The sequence below is a fragment of the Sciurus vulgaris genome (genome assembly GCF_902686455.1).
Source record: "Sciurus vulgaris genome assembly, chromosome: 1".
In the NCBI taxonomy this organism is placed as follows: Eukaryota; Metazoa; Chordata; class Mammalia; order Rodentia; family Sciuridae; genus Sciurus; species Sciurus vulgaris.
In genome coordinates this window covers 102,728,754-102,746,952 of record NC_136461.1, presented here as the reverse complement: position 1 = coordinate 102,746,952, position 18,199 = coordinate 102,728,754, and the positions used below count along the sequence as shown (strand labels likewise).

The window sequence follows — 18,199 nt, the reverse complement described above, 5'->3', positions numbered from 1 at the left end:
TAGGTTGGTTCCATAGTTTACCTATTGTGAATTGAGCTGCTATAAATATTGATGTGGCTGCGTCACTATGGTATGTTGATTTTAAGTCCTTTGGGTATAATCTGAGGAGTGGGATAGCTGGGTCAAATGGTGGTTCCATTCCAAGTTTTCTGAGGAATCTCCATACTGCTTTCCAGAGTAGTTGCACCAATCTGTAGTCCTACCAGCAATGTATGAGTGTACCTTTTCTCCCACATCTTTACCAATATTTATTGTTGCTTGTATTCTTGATAATTGCCATTCTAACTGGAATGAAATGAAATCTTAGAGTAGTTTTGATTTGCATTTCTCTAATTAGAGATGATGAACATTTTTTCATATATTTGTTGATCAATTGTATTTCTTCTTCTGTGAAGTGTCTCTTCAGTTCCTTAGCCCATTTATTGATTTGTTTTTTTGGTGTTAAGTTTTTTGAGTTCTTTATATATTCTGGAGATTAATGCTCTATATGAAGTGTGTGTGGTAAAGATTTTCTCCCATTCTGCAGGCTCTCTCTTTATGTAGTTGTGTCCTTCGTTGAGAAGAAGATTTTAGTTTGAATCCATCCCATTTATTAATTCTCAATTTTACTTCTTGTGCTTTTGGAGTCTTGTTAAGGAAGTCAGGCCCTAAGTTGACATGATGAAGATTTGTGGCCCACTAACTTTGAAGCCTTTCAAGACCTGTTTCCAACTCAAAATCCACTGGGCAGCTTGTTCATGTCCAGCAGTAAGAACTGTGGCAATAAGTTCCTGAGGCCCTTGGAAAGTCTGCAGGAAGCAGAGTCAGCTGAAAGGAAACCAAGCCTTAGATGACAAGTCCTGGACATGATTACTGTATTCTGACAATATAACATCACACGGGACAAAAGTCTCTATCCTGTGGTTTGTCTCCTGGCCCCTCCCTAATCACCCATTCCCATTCTGGTCTAATTATTCCAAATCAGGAAGCAGAAGAAGAAAAATTATTTAAGGAAGGTTAAGTTAGCTTGGCATTAGTCTCTAAGAAGGAATAAACAATCTATTTTGGACAATACTACCTCCCAAAAAAACCTTCAAAATTCCTCTGTTTTGTAAAAGGCATTGAGAAAGCAATCAGATTATCATTGTGTTTTGGTTAAGGTATTTTGGTTGCAAATAACAAAAATCCATTTGAGTAAGCTTAAACAAAATGGGAAAATGAATTATATGGATATAAGAGTATCTCACAGATAAGGGAGGATATGTGTCTCAGGAAAGATTTAAGCAAGGAGTTAGAAAACCTATAGGAAGCCAATCAGTCATTTCTTATCTTTCAATCTAGAATCACATTGATTTTCATCTCTGCACCTCTATTTCATGTTTCTCTCTGCAGACTACCTTTTTCTGCTTTTCTCTACCTGATAGCAACCATTCAGCTCTCAAGTTCAAATGTTCTCAGTTCTAGGTACACATGGGACCTCACTCTTGCTGAATCACAACCCCAGGTTCCGATGAGAAAGAATGTGATTGGCTCAGCTGGAGTCAAGTGTCCATTCCTGATCCAATCCACTCACGGATCCAGATACTGACATGCACTGGGAAACCATCCCAATGAGCACACAGAGCAAGGCAAGGGGAACTCTCAGGCAAAGGGGTTACTGAGGGCAAACCAGCAATACTCCAAAGTATCTAAACCACATCATTACCCTGTGTGGACATTAGTCTGTGACTGCTGTCCTGTTCCCTTGAACTTTGTTAACCTCCAAGTTGTTAAAAGTGACCATATTCTGGGTCCTTTATTTGTTGCTTTTCTTACCTGAGAAAGTATTTGTTTTAGTCAGCTTTTTCACTTCTATGACTAAAAGATCTGACCAGAACAATTATAGAGGAGGAAAAGTTTATTTGAGGGCTTGTGGCCTCAGAGCTCTCAATCCATAGATAGCAGGCTCCACTACATGGGACTCAAGGTAAGGCTGAACATCATGGCAGAAGAGTATGGTGGAGGGAAGCAGCTCACATGATGATCAGAAAGCAGAGATTCCACCCACCAGATACAAATATATACCCAAAGCCACACCCCAATTCCTACCTCCTCCATCCATACCCCACCACTTCAGTAACCATTCAGTTAATCCCATCAGAGATTAATTCACTGATTGGGTTAAGGCTGTCACCCAATCATTTCTTCTCCAAACCTTCTTGCATTGTCTCACATGTGAGCTTTTGGGGACACCACATCTAAACCACAACAGTATTATTTGTTATTAGGACTTTCTAATGAATCCTAAAATTCATTTTTCAAAATAGTTTATTTTTTTCTTTTTTCCAGACCCCCTGAATGGGGGTCTCCAAACCCTTAATTCCTAATTACTTACTGTTTTAGTCAGATTTTGACTGCCACGACCAAAAGACCTAACGAGAACAATTAGAGGAGAAAGTGGTTGTTTGGGGCTCATGGTTTTAGAGGTCTCAGCCCATAGATGGCTGGCTAATTCCAGTGCTCTGGGCCCGAGGTGTGGTAGGGGAAAGAGGCTCAGAATGTGACAACAAAGAAGTGAAGAGACTGCTCCCCTCACTGTGGATAAAATAAAACCCCCAATGGCATACTCCATCAATCCCCCTTCTCCAGCCACACCCTAGCTGCCCACAGTTACCACCCAGGTAATCCCTAAGGGGACTGATGCACTGAGTAGGTCTAGGCTCTCATAACCTAAACTTCCTTGCATTGTCTTACACATGAGCTTTTGGGGGCCACCCCACATCCAAACTGTAACATTTGCTCTCAAATACTGGAAACTGAGGGAATGGTCCTGTGGCCAATTTAGTTAAGGCTAAGATATAATAATACCAATAATAACAACAGTGGGGAGAGGAAGAGTGAAGACAGAGGAAATGGACATGGAAGAGAAGGAGCCAGCATTTACTGAACATTCACAACTGCTAGGCACTGTTGTAAGTCAGCATCTTAAGGCACTCTGTGGCCGATTCCTTTCGCAAGCAATTTAGAGATACTGGTGGCTATGATTGTATTACCCACCCACGTTCAGGATCGCTCCTCTCCCCTAGAATTCTCTGCAAGTGCTTGGTTTGATTGCACAAAATATTACTGATTATTTTCATTTACACAAATAGTTTTCATTTATACCTAATCACCCTGTAGCACAAAGATGATTACGTGTTGATTAACTTTGCTTTAAGATTAATTTCAGTGCTAAACTGTGCCCATTATTTCAGGCTTCTTAGTGTGTTGTGTGTACAGAATTGATTGTCTACTAAAACTTAAAAATAATTAGAAGAAACATTATCTCCTGGGATCCTGGGTTAGAATACAGATGTATCGCAAGTCCTTCCCAAAGGAGTAGAAGATAATTAAATATTCTGAACAATTGATCTTCAGATATCTAAATATCCTTTTTGAAGTAGAAAGAATCTTAGAGTTATGGAGGCATACAATATGGTCTGGTTGCATTTTTAAGGTGCTAAATAGAGGGCTGGGTAGCAATAGGGTGTGGAGGAGTACTGGCAATCAAGTTCAATGCCATGGCCAGCCTGCACCCAACAATTACTGGCTCCACTACCTTAGGAAAGTGGGGATGTGGGATTGTGTGCAGGGGACTAATATTTGTTGGATATATACTGTTTTAAGAATGAGTACTGTGCCAGATACTTAGTAATAGTAGTGGCAGATAACAATAATACAGAAACAAGATAGCATTTATTAAGCCCTTTCTGTGTACAATGTATTATCATATTTAATCCCCAAAATAACCCTAAAGGATTGGTGCTGATATCATCCTCATCCAACGGAAGAGGAATCCAAGGCTCTGAGATGTTCAGTAATGAGAGGAAGACCATGTTGCTAAAACACAGGTAGCCTGAATCCAGGTTAGTTGGGTGACAAAATCCCAGTTCATTCCAGTTCTTCTAGGTTTTCTCCAAGGTTAAATGGTCCCCAACTTTCCAAAATTTCAGTTTCCTCATTTGTAAAGCTTTATAGTGATATTTTACTTAAAATGCAAGGTCTTTATGTGGCTTAATGGGATCACACAACTGACATAGCATATATTATAAAATGCTAGTAAATATAAATTTGTTAGAAACTTGGAAAATCTACCTGTTTTCCTTAAGCAAAGTAGACAGGCTTTCCTTCTTCCTTCTTTCCCCCTCTTCCTGTCTTCCCTTCCTCCCTCTTTCTTTCCCTCTGTTTTCCTCCCTTTCTTCCCTTCTGCTCTTTTGTCCCCCTCTCCTGTTGTCGGCTTTCTTTTCATCTTGCAGCAATTCTACCCAGTTTGGGAAGGAATTAACCACTGAGCCCAGAAAAGTGTGCATTTTAATTAGTCACCTGTGAGTCACTGGGAAATGGCTTTGTTGCTCTGAAGACAGGAGACCTGGAAGTTTCTCACACAGAACTGGCTGCATACCCAGCAAGGGCTCAGGGCATAGTTGCTAAAAAATGGATGATACCCTTGTTCCAGGTAGGAAACTCTCTGAATAAATATGAGCAATGTCTTTTTAGAGGATCATCTTCATACTGTGTCTGGGGCCCTAACCTGGGAATTTTCTACAAAAAAACTGAACATCTGCCCTTGGTGGGATAGAGTGTATCAGGCATGGCAACAGTGATCAGAAAATCCAGATTAGATCTTTCTAAGTCACAATTCTGACACTATTTTGCTCTGTGATCTTGGGGAAGTTATTTACCCTCTCTGAGCCTCAATTTTCTCATCTATAGAAATGATAGTGACCATATGCAATGGTTCATGCCTATAATCCCAGCTACTCAGAAGACTGGGGCAGGAGGATCACAAGTTCAAGGCCAGTCTTGGGAAATTAGCAAAACTCTGTCTCAAAAGAAAAAAATAAAAATGACTGGGGATACAGCTCAGTGGTAGAGCACCCCTGGGTTCAATCTTTAGTACAGAGAAAAAAAAATGGTAGGGAGGAGGGATAGCAGTGATAACAATGTGTTGGAAATGGTAGTATTAAATGAAATAAGGGGTACCTGATAAACAATATGCAATTAATCACAAATACTAGTTGTGATTATAATCATAATTATGCATTTTTCCACTAATGGGGAGAGGGCAGAGGTAAAAGCCAGGGACCTGAACCCTGGAAACTCTCTCAAGTGGGATTTATAGAGAGCTCACCTGTTTTCTTCTAGGAGGTTCACTCATAGACAGTCCTTTTAGAGTTTTCATTATTTATTTATTTATTTATTTATTTATTTATTTATTTATTTTTGCCTTCAGATAGTTTAATAAGAAGTCTAGGATTTATAGAACACTTAAAGATCCTTAGATAACAATGGGGAAGTCTATTAATGAAATTTCGATTAGATATAAAAGTTAGGAAATGACAGATAACATGACTTAATAAAAAATTATAAAAATAAGTGTGACTAATTGGTTAGCAATTGAAGAAATTTAAGTTACCATGTTCCATAAATTAAAAATAGGAAAGTAATAACATTTGTGCATACCTAATTGAATCAATATATAACATCACAAAGAACTCCAAGATTTCTACTACCTCCTAATATGTGTGCCAGCAGGTTTGCAAGAGAAGTTGGAATATAGAAATAGCTTTTAGTTAAATAAGAATTTTCTCTCAGTTTGCATTTAAAGCAAAAGAAGGAAAGGAGATACATAATTTAATATAAAGGTTTGCATAACAGGAAGGTATGTGTTGATTATTATTTTTTTATTATAAACAAATGGGATACATGTTGTTTCTCTGTTTGTACATGGTGTAAAGGCATACCATTTGTGTAATCATAAATTTGCATAGGGTAATGTTGTTTGATTCATTCTGTTATTTTTCCCTTCCCCCCACCCCTCCCACCCCTCTTTTCCCTCTATACAGTCCTTCCTTCCTCCATTCTTTGCCCCCCTCCCTAACCCTAAATCTAACCCTAACACTAACCCTTCCCTCCCCCCATTATGTGTCCTCATCCACTTATAGCGATATCATTCAACCTTTGGTTTTTTGAGATTGGCTTAACTCACTTAGCATGGTATTCTCCAACTTCATCCATTTGCCTGCAAATGCCATAATTTTATCATTCTTCATGGCTGAGTAATATTCCATTGTATATATACGCCACAGTTTCTTTATCCATTCATCAATTGAAGGACATCTAGGTTGGTTCCACAATCTGGCTATTGTGAATTGAGCAGCTATGAACATTGATGTGGCTGTATCCCTGTAGAAGGCTGATTTTAAGTCCTTTGGGTATAGGCCAAGGAGTGGGATAGCTGGGTCAAATGGTGGTTCCATTCCAAGTTTTCTAAGGAATCTACACACTGCTTTCCAGAGTGGCTGCAATAATTTGCAGCCCCACCAGCAATGTATGAGTGTACCTTTTTCCCCACATCCTCGCCAACACCTGTTGTTGCTTGTATTCTTGATAATCGCCATTCTAATTGGGGCGAGATGGAATCTTAGGGTGGTTTTGATTTGCATTTCTCTTATTACTAGAGATGTTGAACATTTTTCCATATGTTTGTTGATTGCTTGTAGATCTTCTTCTGTGAAGTGTCTATTCATTTTCTTAGCCCATTTGTTGATTGGATTATTTGCATTCTTGGTGTAGAGTTTTTTGAGTTCTTTATAGATTCTGGAAATTAGTGCTCTATCTGAAGTATGATTGGCAAAGATTTTCTCCCACTCTGTAGGCTCTTTCTTCGCATTTATGATAGTTTCCTTTGCTGAGAGAAAGCTTTTTAGTTTGAATCTATCCCAGTTATTGATTCTTGCTTTTATTTCTTGTGCTATGGGAGTCCTGTTGAGGAAGTCTGGTCCTAAGCCGACGTGTTGAAGATCTGGACCTACTTTTTCTTCTATAATTTGCAGGGTCTCTGGTCTGATTCCGAGGTCCTTAATCCATTTTGAGTTTAGTTTCGTGCATGGTGAGAGATATGGGTTTAGTTTCATTCTCTTGCATATGGATTTCCAATTCTCCCAGCACCATTTGTTGAAGAGGCTATCTTTTCTCCATTGCATATTTTTGGCCCCTTTGTCTAGTATGAGAAAATTGTATTTATTTGGGTTTGTGTCCGTGTCCTCTATTCTGTACCATTGATCTACCTTTCTATTTTGGTGCCAATACCATGCCGTTTTTGTTACTATTGCTTTGTAGTAGAGTTGAAGATCTGGTATTGCGATACCCCCTGTTTCACTCTTCCTGCTAAGGATTGCTTTAGCTATTCTGGGTTTCTTATTCTTCCAGATGAATTTCATAATTGCTTGCTCTATTTCTGTAAGGTATGTCATTGAGATTTTAATTGGAATTGCATTGAATCTGTATAGCACTTTAGGTAGTATGGCCATTTTGACAATATTAATTCTTCCTCTCCAAGAACATGGGAGATCTTTCCATCTTCTAAGGTTTTCTTTAATTTCTTTCTTTAGTGTACTGTAGTTCTCATTGTAGAGGTCTTTCACCTCTTTTGTGAGATTGATTCCCAAGTATTTTATTTTTTTCAAGGCTATTGTGAATGGGGTATTTTTCCTGATTATTCTTTCCAAAGATTCATCACTTATGTATAAAAATGCATTAGATTTATGTGCATTGATCTTATATCCCGCTACTTTACTGAATTCAATTATGAGTTCTAAAAGTTTTCTGGTGGAATTTCCTGGTTCCTCTAAGTATATAATCATATCATCAGCAAATAGGGATAGTTTGAGTTCTTCTTTTCCAATTCATATCCCTTTAATTTCTTTGGTTTGTCTAATTGCTCTGGCCAGAGTCTCAAGGACGATATTGAATAGAAGTGGTGAAAGAGGGCATCCCTGTCTTGTTCCAGTTTTCAGGGGGAATGCTTTCAGTTTTTCACCATTTAGAATGATATTAGCCATGGGCTTAGCATAGATGGCATTTACAATGTTAAGGAATGATCCCACTATCCCTATTTTTTCTAGTGTTTTGAGCATGAAGGGATGCTGTATTTTATCAAATGCTTTTTCTGCATCGATTGCAACAATCATGTGATTCTTGAGTTTAAGTCTATTAATTTGGTGAATTACATTTATTGATTTCCTGATGTTGAACCAACCTTGCATCCCTGGGATGAAACCCACTTGATCATGGTGCACTATCTTTTTAATATATTTCTGTATGCGATTTGGTAAAATTTTGTTGAGAATTTTTGCGTCAATGTTCATTAAGGATATTGGTCTGAAATTTTCTTTCCTCGATGTGTCTCTGTCTGGTTTAGGTATCAGGGTGATATTGACTTCATAGAATGAGTTTGGGAGGGTTCCCTCCTCTTCTATTTTATGGAATACTTTGAGAAGTATTGGAATGAGCTCTTCTTGAAAGGTTTTGTAGAACTCGGCTGAGAACCCATCTGGTCCCGGACTTTTTGTTGGTAGGCTTTTGATGACTTCTTATATTTCAGTACTTGAAATTGGTCTATTTAAATTGTGTATGTCCTCCTCGTTCAGTTTAGGCAATTCATATGTCTCTAGAAACCTGTTGATGTCTTCGAAATTTTCTATTTTGTTGGAGTATAGATTTTCAAAATAGTTTCTAATTATGTTTTGTATTTCAATCCTGTCTGTTGTGATATTTCCTTGTTCATTCCGAATTTTAGTGATTTGGGTTTTCTCTCGGCTTCTCTTTGTTAGTGTGGCTAAAGGTTTATCAATTTTGTTTATTTTTTCGAAGAACCAACTATTTATTTTGTCAATTTTTTGTATTGTTTCTTTTGTTTCAATTTCATTGATTTCAGCTCTGAGTTTAACTATTTCCTGTCTTCTACTACTTTTGGTGCTGTTCTGTTCTTCTTTTTCTAGGGCTTTGAGCTGTAGTGTTAGGTCGTTTATTTGTTGAGTTTTACTTCTGTTATTAAATGCGCTCCATGAAATAAATTTCCCTCTAAGTACTGCTTTCATAGTGTCCCAGAGATTTTGATATGATGTTTCTTTGTTCTCATTTACCTCTAAGAATTTTTTAATTTCCTTCCTAATATCTTCTGTTATCCATTCATCATATAATAGCATATTGTTTAATCTCCAGATGTTGGAATAGTTTCTGTGTTTTACTCTTTCATTTATTTCTAACCTCAATCCATTATGATCTGATAGAATACAAGGTAGTGTCTCTATCCTCTTGTATTTGCTAACAGTAGCTTTGTGGCATAATATATGGTCTATTTTAGAGAAGGATCCATGTGCTGCTGAGAAGAAAGTTTATTCGCTCTTGGTTGGATGGTATATTCTATAAATGTCCATTAAGTCTAAATTATTGATTGTGTTATTGAGATCTATGGTTTCTTTGTTCAATTTTTGTTTGGAGGATCTGTCCAGTGGTGAGAGAGGTGTGTTAAAATTACCTAGTATTATTGTGTTATGGTCTATTTGGTTTCTGAAATTGAGAAGGATTTGTTTGACATACATGGATGAGCCACTGTTTGGGGCATAGATGTTTATGATTGTTATACCTTGCTGATTTATGCTTCCCTTAAGCAGTATGAAATGACCTTCTTTATCCCTTCTGACTAACTTTGGCTTGAAGTCCACACTATCTGAAATGAGGATGGATACTCCAGCTTTTTTGCTGAGTCCATGTGCATGGTATGTTTTTCCCCATCCTTTCACCTTTAGTCTATGGGTATCTTTTTCTATGAGGTGAGTCTCTTGCAGGCAACATATTGTTGGATCTTTCTTTTTAATCCAATATGCCAGTCTATGTTTTTTGATTGATGAATTCAGGCCATTAACATTCTGGGTTATTATTGAGATATGGTTTGGTTTCTCGGTTGTTTGGTTCATTTTTTAAATTTTATTTACTTATTTATTTATTTGACACGACTTGGTTCCTCCTTTATTTGACAATTCCTTTAGGATAATTCCTCCCTTTGCTAATTTGCTTCTTTGTTTTTCATCTCTTCCTCATGGAATATTTTGCTGAGAATGTTCTGTAATGCTGGCTTTCTTTTTGTAAATTCTTTTAGCTTTTGTTTATCATGGAAGAATTTTATTTCATCGTCAAATTTGAAGGTAAGTTTTGCTGGGTATAAGATTCTTGGTTGGCATCCATTTTCTTTCAGGGCTTGAAAAATGTTGTTCCAGGCCCTTCTAGCTTTTAGGGTCTGGATTGAAAAATCTGCTGATATCCATATTGGTTTCCCCCTGAAAGTAATTTGGTTCTTTTCTCTCACAGCCTTTAAAATTCTGTCTTTATTTTGTATGTTAGGTATTTTCATTATAATGTGCCTTGGTGTGGGTCTGTTGTAATTTTGTGTATTTGGAGTCCTATAAGCCTCTTGAACTTGATTTTCCATTTCATTCTTCAGATTTGGGAAATTTTCTGATGTTATTTCGTTGAATAGATTGTTCATTCCTTTGGTTTGTTTCTCTAAGCCTTCCTCAATCCCAATAATTCTTAAATTTGGCCTTTTCATGATATCCCATAGTTCTTGGAGATTCTGTTCATGATTTCTTACCATCTTCTCTGTTTGTTCAACTTTGTTTTCAGGGTTAAACATTTTGTCTTCAATGTCTGAGGTTCTGTCTTCCAGGTGTTCTATCCTATTGGATATGCTTTCTATGGAGTTCTTAATTTGGTTTATTGTTTCCTTCATTTCAAGGATTTCTGTTTGGTTTTTTTTCAATATCTCTAACTCTTTATTGAAATGATCTTTTGCTTCCTGTATTTGCTCTTTTAACTGTCGATTGGTGCGATCATTCAATGCCTGCATTTGCTCTTTCATCTCATTGTTTGCTTCCTTGATCATTTTAATTATGTACATTCTGAACTCCTTTTCTGTCATTTCTTCTGCCATGCTGTCATTGGGTTTTATTGATGTAACATCTAGATTTGTTTGGGGCATATTCTTCCCTTGTTTTCTCATGTTGTTCAGGTATCAGTGGACCACTGAGATATTGCAGATTTCCTCTATTGACTTATAATGTCCCTGAAGATTTCTAGTATATCCCCTCTTAGCCTTCAGTAGGCTGAAGTCTTGGAGGAAGTTGATAGTACGGTGCTCCACAAGGAAGCTGCCTCTCTAGGGGTGGTGGCCTTCAGGTGGGGTATATTCTCTGTTAGTGGGCAGAGGTGTCTCCCCTTGTTGACCAATGGTTGTCCAAAGGGTAACTAGGCTGCGGGCTGAGGCAAGGCCTGTTTGGGCCTGTGTCTCTGGTTTCACCGTCCTTGTGGGAAAACCTCACCCGGCAGGGAAGACTCACCTGTTGGGGAGGTCTCGCTGGTCGGTTCCCCTCCTAGAGGTTCCCCTCAATCTACAACTACTGCCTAGGCTGGGCTGCCTTCCTCTGCAACGTTCCCAGGGGCCCGGCCCTACCTCCTGGGCCTGGGAGCCTCACCCTTCGCCGATGAGTCTCCTTAGGCTGCCTCTCCTCAGAGAATCTGCCCGCAGTCCTGGAACCTTTGCTCCGCCCCTAAGCATGTATCTGTGGGGCTGTTCCACCAAGAAGACTCCTAGGTCCTGGGACCCTGCTCTGCACCTAATTGTCTGGCTATGCGGCCCCTCCTCTGAGCAGCCACCTGGAGCCCCGTACAATCGCTCAGAGTCCCAGAGACCCGCCGCACGCCTCTTCCTCCAGACAGCCGCCCGGTGTTCCGGTGCGGTCACTAGGAGTCCAAGCAACTCACTGCGAGCCTCCTCCTCCCACCAACCGCCCAAAGCCCTGGGCAGTCACTCCAAGTCCAAGTGACCTGCCCCGTTCCTCCTCCTCTTCCAGGTAGCCCCCCGGGTGTTTAGGAGCGGTCACTGTGAGCCACTCTGAGTCGCTCTGAGTCCACGTGACCCTCTGCACGCCTCCTCCAGGCAGCCCCCCTGTGTTCAGGAGTGGTCGCTTTAAGTCCAAACAACTCACCACTTGCCTCCTCCTCTGAGCAGCCGCCTGGAGCTCCAACGCAGTCACTGCGAGTCCATGCGACCCACCGCGCCCCTCCTCCTCCTCCTCCTCCTCCTCCTCCTCCTCCTCCTCCGGGCAGGCCCAGGTGTTCAGGAATGGTCGCTTTGAGTCCAAACAGCTCGCCACGCAGCTCCTCCTCTGGCAACCGCCCGTAGCTCTGGTACAGTCACTCCGAATCCAAGCAGCCACGCTCCTCCTCCTCCTCCTGCGGCAGGCCCCGGCATTCAGGAATGGTCGCTCCGAGTCCAAACAGCTCGCCGAGCAGCTCTTCCTCTGGCAACCGCCTGTAGCTCTGGCACAGTCGCTCCAAGTCCAAGCGCCTCGCCGCACTGCTCCTCCTCCTCCCCCTCTGGGCAGGCCCTGGTGTTCAGGAGTGGTCGCTCTGAGTCCAAACAGCTCTGCTCGCAGCCCCTCCTCTGGGCCGCTGCCTGGAGCCCCAGTGGTTGCTTCGAGTCCCAGCGCTGTGCTGAGTGGCCTCCTCTATGACGCTCCCAGTTGTCCGCGTTCACTGCTCCAGCGGGGGGAGGGGTGTCTCGCCGGGCAGCTCTACTTCACAAAGTTCCCTGCGTTCCGGGACGACCACCCCATCTGGGACGCCTCCCCAGCGGGAGAGATTCACCCGGCTGCTTTGAGTTGGTCCCAAGTCTCTCAATTTCTCCTCTTTTGAATCCTGAGTCCTGGAGCAACATGAAATGCGGCCACCCTCTAGTCCGCCATCTTGAAACCTCTAGAGTTTTCATTATTGAGAAAAACAAACACAGATGTCACTTATCAGAGCACACAGAGCACATACCTGTACCTGAGTCACTCAGTGATGATGGTGGGCAGCTGGGAAAGTCCACAAGACTAGGCTCTGGGGACAGGGGCCGTTTCTCTGAGAGTCACTCCCAATGGCTAACTGAAGAGAGGAGAGGCAAATGTCCAATGTACAGAATCAGCCATCACCCCAGAGTCTACATGAATCCCTACCCAGAATCTGTGACCTTTATGTATTCTTCCCCACCTCCACCCCCAGCTGCCCAGTCCTTCTCATGTTAACCTCACTCTGAGGGGCAGGAATGCTGGCAGGAGACCCTCAGGGAGGCTTGCCCTGGAAGCCCCTTTCCCTCAGCTCAGGGCAGGCTCAGATCTCCCACCTCTCCAGCTACAGCTCTGATACACCCAGACCGAGAGGGGAGTGAGGTTCCCCAACAGGAACTGAACTTCGTTTTGGAAGTCTGGAAGCCACATTCAAATTATACTGCAAAAATGCTGAATAACTATGGACAAGTCACTTAATATCTGAGTCTCAGCTTCCTCCTTTATAAAATAGAGATATTCAGATTTTCCCTGACTTCCTCACATTGATAATATGAAAATCACATTTATAAGCAAAAAAAAAAAAAAAAAAAAAAAACAACAACAACAAAAATCCTGGAAACAAAGATGCTATTTAAATGCTTCATTTTAGGAGACCGCTGAAACAGTTAACAGCAATAAGCTAGATGTATATGTAGCAATATGGTTGGATTTTAAAAGCATGATCTTGAATAGAAAATTCAAGCAACATAATGAGCTATAAAACACAATACTATTCACATAAATTAAAAATGTATGCTCACAAGGCAATCATTTGTGCTTTTTAAAGATTCAGCATTAAGTAAATCAGAATAGAAATGGGACTAAGGATGGAGGATAATATGAAGTAATGAATGAATAGTGACCAGGACCTTGCATGGACCAACCATTATGGCGTGACATGAGCTACAGGATAGCTTCATTCAACCCTGTGTACTTGAGATCCAAGAAAAATGTTTATTATTATAAAGCATCATCTTTGTGAAGTAAGAGAGGGTTGACAATACTTTCTTCAAGAGGTTCAATTATTTATTCATTTGATAAACATTTGCTTAACATCTACAACAAGACAAACTTCACCAAGTCCTGGGACTATACAGCTAGAAACAAACATCCTGCCCTCACATCCTTTTGTTTACAGAGAAGAAAGCAAATGACACAATATGGTAGATAGTATTTGACTGAGGTCCAGACAAAGCCACGTCAAGAAGAGGCACCATCCCAGCCTGAGGAAGGAGGGGGATCGAAGCTCAAGCTGTGTGGGAAGCAGAGGAAGAGTCAGTCTGGTGAAGAAGGTGGGGACAGAAATGCCAGGCCTAGGACTGGGATTGTGGCTCAGTGGTGGAGCGCTTGCCTAGCATGGGTGGGCACTCGTTTAGATCCTCAGCACCACATAAAAATAAATAAATAAAAGAAAAAGTTATTTTTAAAGAAGAAAGAAAGAAAGGCCAGGCCTAGGAAACCACAAGTTCTGTGGGACTGAGAACAAAGGAAGGTGTGGCTCAGAACAGGCCCACATGGCATAGCAGGACCAGAGACACAGGCAGGAGCCCAGACTGAAAGACCTTTGAGATCAACAAGAGGAGTTCAGATTTTCCCTGAATGCAAGGAAGCTGATGTGGTTTGACCCGGAGAAGATCACATGTAGTCATGTGGGCACAGCGTAGAGAAGGAATTAAGGGAGGGAAACTTGAGGGTGTGGAGCCCATTTAGGAGGCTGTATGAGCCCTGGGGACCTGAGGGGAGGTAGTGGCTTTGGGAAAGGAAAGAAGAAAGCAAGGTCCTAAGAAAGAGAGAGAATTCAGGAGTATGTAGATAGATGGCAGACTAGATATGGGGTACAGCAAGAAAGAACCAGAGATAATGTCTGGTTTCCTAACTCAAAAACCAAGGCTTGGTGGTATGGAGATTCCTCAGAAAACTTGGAATGGAACCACCATTTGACCCAGTTATCCCACTCCTCAATATATACCCAAAGGACTTAAAATCAGCATACTATAGTGATGCAGCCACATCAAAGTTTATAGAGGCTCAATTCACAATAGCTAAGCTATGGAACCAACCTAGGTGCCCTTCAACAGATGAATGGATAAAGAAAATGTGGTATATATACACAACGGAATAATACTCAGCCCAAAAGAAGAATGAAATTATGGCATTTGCCAATAAATGGATGAAACTGGAGACTTTCATGCTAAGTGAAATAAGCCAATCCCAAAAAACCAAAGGCCAGATGTCCTCTCTGATATGTGGGTGTTAACACATAATACACAAAGGGGAGGAAGGAGTGGAGGTTCGTCAGATTGATTGGAGGGAGCCGGGAAAGAGAAGGGGATGGGAATGAGAAAGATAGTAGAATGATTTGGATGTTGCATTCCTACATTCATATATAAATACATGATCAGTGTAACTCCACATCTTGTACAACCTCAAAAATGGGGAATTATACTCCATGTATGTATGATATGTCAAATATATTGTGTTATGTATAACAGAACACAACAAATAGAACTTTTTTTTTTTTTTTTTTTTTTTTTTTTTCTTTTTGGTGCTGGGGATTGAACCCAGGGCCTTGTGATGCAAGGCAAACACTCTACCAACTCAGCTATATCCCCAGCCCCCAAATAAAACATTTAAAAAAAAAAAAAAACAACAACAAAAATCAAGGCTTGGTTCTAGCCATTCTCCAGAATAAGAAATCCAGAAGAAAGGACAGCTGCAGGTAAGAAAGTGAGCTCAGTTTGGAAGAGATGAGGTTTGGAGTGCTGGGGGTGGTATACACACACAACTTGGAAGAGGGCACTGGGTTGGAAATATCTGTATTTGGAGCATGGCAACACAAAGCCACAGGGAGATCTGAGGACACAAAGAGAAGAGGGCCAAGGATGAACCATCCAGTTAAGAGATGGGTGGAGAAATTGGAACCTGTAGAAAGAACTAAGAAACCAGAGAATGAATGAGCTGGACACTGTGCCGTACACCTGTCATCCCAGTTACTCAGGAGGCTTAGGCAGGAAGATTGCTTGAGCCTATGAGTTTGGCGCCAACCTGGGCAACAGAGGGAGAATCTCCCCCATCTTTTAAAACAAATAAGGAAAAAGAAAAATAAATGAGTCATGGAAGTCAGAGAGAGGTTTCAAGGAGAAAGCCGGGATCAACAAATAATGCAAGACTGAGATGAATATGACAAATAATACAGATACAGACATTTCTAAAAGACCACAGATAACAGGAAGTAGATCCCTGCTACAGTGGATTCAGAGACAAGCAGAGGCAGTTTGAATAGCAGGAAATTCTCTTCAGGAAGGGAAAGAGGAAGATGAAACCATGAATACAGGAATCAAAGAAGGAATTTTCAAACGATGAAAGCAACACCCATAGATACAGAGAAAAGGTTTTGTGAAAGAGAGTCAAGAAACAGGCAAAGAGGGGAGGATGGGTGGGAGGGAACCTTCAGGAAGGAGGCAAAAAAGTGAGCGCAGGGCACAAATGAAGGATTCACATGGACTGAAGCAGAGACACTTTGCCCCTGGATGCAATCAATTTTCCAACTTTCCCAAAGTGATACTCCATACATAGTTATTTGTACAAGTATCTGTTGATAAGATTACCTGAAAGCTGTTTCCTTTTCCTCTTTCCCTCCTTTCCTCTCTCCAAGACTTCCTCTAATAAAGAGAGGCACACTGAGGTGCCTGAAAGCCAGGAGGGAGGGAGGGCTAGGGGCCAGCAGAGGCTGAGTGGGCAAAGAAGCCCCGATCATGATGGCTCACAGGTCCACATCCCTCCTAACTCCAACTCAGTGCTTCTGCTGAGCCACAAAGCAAGCTGAGAAGCCCATCTCACTCATGGGGAAACTGCCCTGGCTTCTTCACAGTTTAAAACTGTTCTTGATCCACTTCTCAGTTTTTATCTTATGCTGCTCCTTTAGTTTGCAAGATCATTTTTTTTTTTTTTTTAATTTCCAACATCTCATTCTTGGCTGCTGCTTCTGAAGAGTTTTACCTTGGGGGCTGGGGATATAGCTCAGTTGGTAGAGTATTTGTCTTGCATGCACAAGGCCCTGGGTTCAATCCCCAGCACCACAAAAAAAAAAAAAAAAAAAAAAAAAAGAGTTTTACCTTGTGTTCCATTCTTTGATACTCTAGTTTCTGACTATGTGGGATAAAATTCATGTATTCACACCATTCCTCATTCGAAAAGGGGTTTGGGGTGGTAAACAAGGATACATTGACTACAAAATAATATTTTTTTTCAGTACTGGGACTTGAGCCCAGGGATGCTCTGTCACTGAGCTGCATCCCCAGCCCTTTTTATTAAGAGACAGGGTCTTGCTGAATTGCCCAGGCTGGCCTCTAACTTGAGACCCTCCTGCCTCAGCCTTCCCAAGTCACTGGGATTACAGGTATACACCACTGTGCCTGGCTACAACATTTTTTTTTTTTTAAAGTGAAATCATGACTGGGAAGGAAAAGTAAAGTTAAAGGAAGAAATAATATAAATCCAAGGTGAAAATGCATCCCATAAATTTCTATACACTTCACTTTAAATGGTCATGGGTTGAGTTCTGAGCCTCCTAACAGTCACTGTAAAAAGAGAAATACTATGCTTTTAAATAAAAACAAATGGCATACAAGAAGCTATACCAAAAAAAAAAATGCTTGCAAAATTCAGGGTTAGAGGATTCACTTCTAAGACAGCACACTCACATGATAGCAAGTTATTGCTTGCTGTTGATAGGATGCCTCCATTTCTCATCACATGGACTTCTCCACAGTGTAGCTTGAGCCTCCTCACAACATGGTGACTGACTTCCCCCAGAGTGGACAATATAAGAAAGAATAAGGTAGAAGACACAATATCCTTTTTTTGGCAGTGCTGGGGATCATCCAGGACCTCATGTATGCTAGGCAAATGCTCTACACCCCATCCCCTGAAGTCACAGTTTCTTTTGTGACTAGCCTCAGGAGTCACACTCCATTATTTCTGGTACATCCTCTTAGTTACACAGTGAGGTCTATTCAGTGTGGGAAGTGACTACACAAAGTTATGACTTACTAGGAGGCAAGATCGTTGGGGGCCATCTTGGAGGCTGCCATTTGAGTATTCAAAAAGTAGATAATCGCCTGACCCATTGAACCTCATCGTTAACATTCTTAACGGTAAGTGCCTCCAGAGGCCAGTGCGTAGCAGAGAAACCCTCTTCAAACGAGGTAGCCAACTAGAGACTAAAAGTATGTGTTCAAGTACCCAATTCTCAAAAGGTCTGACTTCTTTGTGGATAAGACCTACAGAATCTAGAGGAATGGAGGGAATGCCTGTCTTTACCTCCATTGATGCTTTCTTTTCTTTTCTTTTTTTTTTTTTTTTTTTTTTTTTTTTTTTTTTTTTTTTGCAACCAAGCATTTTGGAAATGTTCAGTTGCCAGGAGCTCAATGTTATGTTTTCTGACAAGTACATGGAGTTCAGCTCCTCCCTGTTACCAATTAAGGGCAGAC

General features: G+C 41.0%; 1 long non-coding RNA gene across 1 annotated transcript; it reads right to left on the bottom strand.

Moving 5' to 3' along the window:
* Positions 1–418: 418 nt before the first annotated feature.
* On the bottom strand, positions 419–17,675 carry LOC306658804. The gene is made up of 3 exons (XR_013763154.1): positions 17,411–17,675; positions 12,661–12,765; positions 419–807 (listed from the first exon to the last, which is right to left on the bottom strand). It is a non-coding gene; the product is annotated as an uncharacterized lncRNA (long non-coding RNA).
* Positions 17,676–18,199: the final 524 nt, after the last annotated feature.